At 36.3% G+C, this 4,991-nt stretch overlaps 1 non-coding gene and 1 pseudogene across 1 annotated transcript; both read right to left on the reverse strand.

Annotated features, from left to right (window-relative positions):
- Nucleotides 1-845: 845 nt before the first annotated feature.
- On the reverse strand, nucleotides 846-952 carry LOC116095176. The gene has a single exon (XR_004120497.1). It is a non-coding gene; the product is annotated as a U6 spliceosomal RNA (small nuclear RNA).
- A 2,992-nt stretch (nucleotides 953-3,944) lies between these two features.
- On the reverse strand, nucleotides 3,945-4,696 carry LOC116094688 (annotated as a pseudogene).
- Nucleotides 4,697-4,991: the final 295 nt, after the last annotated feature.

The raw sequence follows: 4,991 nt of genomic DNA on the forward strand, positions 1-4,991 counted from the left end.
ACTTTTATGATCATTATAATTAATTTATACTCCTTATTATGTGATAGACATGTTCACTCATGTAACTGCTATGTAATGTGTATATGCTATATAATGCTGTCATTGTGTCCATGGATTGACTGTCTATTCACAACATGTCTCTATTTTATGTAAATTTGTTTTATTATTAAGTAAAGTTTTTGGTAGGTTTCCATTATACAGTATGAGAAAATTTTAGTATATGTGCTGCCAAAGTGAGCACCAGTATGAGAAAATTAATTTCATTTATTATTGAAACTATAATTTGATAAATACTCTATCTTCTCATATGATATTTGATAATATTCAAATTTAAGTTAGACATCATTATTATTATAAAACACCAACAATACTTAAGTGTCAGGACACAAAATAATTTTTGTATTTTAATTGTTCTGTTGCTTTTTATTCACATATTAAGAGAACATTGTTCTCTGGAAAGATTTTAAAAATGAAATTGATCTGGTATCTCAATTCAGATCTCATATATAAATAAATTTATCAAGGAACAATTATTAATGACCAATTTCCATTAATGTAATTTTTGAAGTATTCCTCTTATGTGTAAAGAATATCAAAGGATTTTTAAAATCATATATTGACTTACATCCTCCTTTCCTAATTGGAGCACTCAAAAGTGTGTAAGATATGTTAGAATATTTAAAAGAATACCACTGCTATTTAGTTTGTATGATTTACCCTAAGTTTTATTCTCTGTTATGACCTTTAATTTCATCATCCCTTAAGTGTAGTATGTTTCATTATTTTCAAAATGGCAGCAAAACGCACTTGATTATATTGTAGGTTATTTTATTCTTTTTTTTTTCTTTAATATGGAACGCTTCATGAATCTGCGTGTCATCCTTGCTCAGGGGCCATGCTAGTCTTCTCTGTATCATTCAAATTTTAATATATGTGCTGCTGAAGCAAGCACACTACTTTTATTCTTAATATTTGTATTGATTATTTAGGAATTTTACCTCATGAACCCTGATAAAACTCACTTCAAGGTTTTTCAAGGACCTTACATATGGACTCCATGCCATCCAACAAAAGTCCAATTGGAGTTGTCAGTATACCCCCTAGAGAAGGATCAAAATCCCAGCTGAAGTCCTTAATGAAAACTATGCCCTTACCAACCAAGGATGCCAGCAATTGTGAAGAGATACACTTCAGGATCCATTTCACAATTTTTAGAATTTCTCTTCAATGGCTTTTTATCTAGCTTGTTACTTTCTTACTTCGCTTTTTATTTTATTTTGGGGTGGGAACAGAAGGGGAATTGGGGTTGTCACAGAATCCTTTATGTCCCCTTTCCTCATTAATGAGCCTGAAGTTATCAATACCACAGCGAAAGTAGCTTCCGTACCTGTTATAGTCAGTAGGAGCATGGATCATGGATTTTCACTGGGTTCCTGATGACAACTTGGACTACAGTCATCCATATATTCTCCAGAGTCACTATGTGCCATGACCACTAACACAGTCCTGTGCAGTAAAACAAGTCAAATTATCAACATGGCTTCAGGTGCCATTATAAGCCACTCATATCAACATGTCTCCCAGTAACAGCATGGTCCACAGACATCAATGTGGCTTCAGTTAGTAGCACAGACCATGGACATCTGCATGACCTTTTGTAGGCTAAGATTTTTTTCAAAATCTACTTTAATAAGGCTTTTAAGTGCTTCAATCCCCCTTATAAGCTACCACCTACCAGAGGTAATGGAAAAGAAAGGCTAATAAAAATAGGGAAGGTGGACTTGTTTAGAAATTTCTCTCTGGAGCTGTTTCAAACTTAATTGTCAGTAGTCTAGTCGACTAATAAACACCAACACCAATCAGCTGTTTTAGTCCAGTTCATTCAGCAATCACCACTCACAAATCAGCAATGGCAGTATGTTTCAGAAGAAAATTCAAGGCTCTGCCAATCCACAGAAGCAGCATGAAGCAATCAGAACACCACTAGAAGTTCTTATGGAAGTTCTAATTTATGTGGTCACAAGAATCAAAATATCAGTAAAGAGAAAGAATGCCAGAGCATATTTAGTGAAGACAAGTGAGGCACGCAAGGCAAACCAAGACAGGAGCCTCCTCCCACCACCTGTGGGGTCATATTTATATTATTCATAAACATCACAATCCTCCTTTCCTAATGTGTCTGCTTCAACAAAACATTCTCTCATAAGACAGTTTCCAGAAAAGATATCCCATGACACAACTGACTTTCCAATTAAAACAGAAATTGCCACTTCAACCTTTAATCTTATTATGGGGCATGGACAACAACAAGGGATCCTGGCTATGGCACCTGTCAATCATTGACCACAAGGGTTTATTCAGATGATCTGACTGGCTAGGTGGGCATCATTTGCCTTTTTTTCTACTCTTTGTACATTGCTCCCAAAGTTGAGCTCTTAATTGATAAGGAATACATTCCCAGAATAGAGGATGACTAGTCAAAAGTGTAGAGGTAGCTGTAGCCCCTGCTAGAGCAACTCTCAAGGTCCATGTTATTTTATCTTAATGTTGACGAATGCAAAATGGTGACACTAGTCACTTATCCAGTCCATAAATTGAAAGGAAAATATTGCATAACAATGAAGTACTCCTGTGCAAATGTATTGAAGTCAGTCTTTTTTTCCAATATTTTTTATGATAAATCATCACAAAGAAGATGTGTGCAAACTTTTTTCTAGATTTGTATTAGGTACCTTTTTTATTTTTTTCAAAATGACAAGAAAGATACATGACTATTCTTTACCAAGCTGAGAGTGAGTTATTGTAAAACTTTCCTTCTAGAGGCTTGGGAGTGGTCTCAGTGGCTAGCATGCACGGGCTACACAGAGGACCCAATGGCTAGCATTCACTAGCTGCACAGAGGACGCAATAGCTAGCATTCACTGGCTGCACAGAGGGCCCAATGGCTAGCATGCACTGGCTGCACAGAGGCCCAAGTTTGGTCCCTGCCATGAATTTATGTGGTTCATATGAGGGCTGTCTCCTGAATTACTTACAGTTACCTGTTTTGGAATGATAATCCCATCTACTGATTCCTTCTCCAGTTCTAGATTAGTATTGATCAGCCTCCTGGTCATTGGAGCCCAGCCAGGATTAACTGCCAGGTGTTTCTTTGTATATATTTTCTTTTGAATCTTCTTTTATTGTTACAGTTGTTCACTCACTAACCTGATCAGGAAATAGTTTCCAAGCATTGACTCAACTCCCTTCATATAGAATAACAAAGGTGACTAAGAAGTTTTGAAAAATCTAAACACATTCACATTTCTTTTCTTTTTTATTAAGCAAATGACAAAAACCCAAACTACCAGCCTTTTTTTAAACCTAAGCTTAACATTACATATTTAAACAATAGACAAACTGAAAAGGTTGCCAGCATCCATGTACAACTAGAAAATATCCTTAATTTACACTAAACCAGAAATATATTACCATTGATGCAGTAATAGCTTTCATCAGTAAATATTGAAAATAAAATTGAAATATTTCTGTAGAAGATTCATCTGGCAGTGTTAACTTCACAGCAGGCTGACACTGCTCACTCACAGTTCAACACAACAGGAAGCAGACACATGCTGGTGTTAAAACAATCTCACCCTAGCACTACACAAGAGTCACAGGGTTCACCTCACATTACCTTGGTTTAAAGCAACGTGCATACATACATTACAACAATTTTAAAGAAATTTAAAGAAAAAAAAAGGTTCCTATTTTGTGGTCTCAACTACACACTCAAACATCTATGACAAATAGGGGCTATGATGAGCTGTTTTATTAATACTTTGTATTAGGTAAAGTTTTACAGAAAGTCAAGGTTTTTGGTTTGGTTTTTTTTTTTTTTAAATTAAAAAAAAAAAAGTTGCTCTTATTCCTCAAATGGTGCTTGCTATGGTTTTACATTTCTGTTAAATGAGTGCATTGAATTCCTTGCTATCCAAACGTAGCAGGTGCTCCTCACCATTTATCGTAAAGGAGTTTAACTGTCTGTCTTCTTCAGTGTCTACTCTTTCTTGACCGTTCTCCACAATTACCTTTGTAGTGATTTTTTTGCCATTAACTATCTTAATTGAAGTTAATATTGATTTGAAGTTGCCCATACCACTGCTGCCAAATGGCGCTAAAGAGAATGAAGTGAGAACCCCCATGACCTAGTGGTACGAATGGAGTAAAGCTTGTATCAAAAGTAGGAAATCCACCTCCAAAAGAAGGAAATCCACTGAAGGCAGAGAAAAAGGAGCCGGCACCTCTGCTCCTACTTCCTCGGGGACAACTTTGGTTTCCAAAAGAAGTCATGAAATAGGTCTTCAAAGAAGTCAGATGAAAATGAGTCCCTTCCACCAAAAATTTCCCTGAAGACATTATCTGGGTTCCTGAATGTGAAGCCAAACTCAAATGGACTATTAAAATGATTTACACCTCCTCTACCACCACCATTTCATCCCTCTTTGTTGTATTTTTTTTTTTAGATGTCCTGCTATTTAGCATCTGATAACACATAAAATAACTTAGCTACTTGTTTGAATTTCTGCTCTGCTTCTTTTTTATTTTCAGGATTTTTGTCTGGGTACCATTTAAGTGCCTATTTTCGATTTGCCTTTTAAATGTCCTCAGGTGAGGCATGTCTTTGCATGCCCAGCATTTCATGGTAATCCACCATGTTTTAACAGACTGTTGGAACAAATTCTAGGATGCAGCGGCCAGGAAGGAGGGGGAAGTCAGGTGGCCAGCTTGCGGCTCTGGCACAGCTGCTCTGGTGGTGGCGGCAGAGTCTCGAACACTTCATTCTTAATTGACGCATGATGCTATACAAAATAGCAACTTCTCTTTTAATAGTTATATAGTGAGAGATGATCAAAGGCCCAAACACCTTTAAAAAAAATGATGTATAGTGAAGTCAGGTTGCAGCCATACCTCATATGCAACCATCATTCCAATCAAATACTATAGACCTT

Source organism: Mastomys coucha, unplaced genomic scaffold (assembly GCF_008632895.1).
Source record: "Mastomys coucha isolate ucsf_1 unplaced genomic scaffold, UCSF_Mcou_1 pScaffold17, whole genome shotgun sequence".
NCBI classification, from domain to species: domain Eukaryota; kingdom Metazoa; phylum Chordata; class Mammalia; order Rodentia; family Muridae; genus Mastomys; species Mastomys coucha.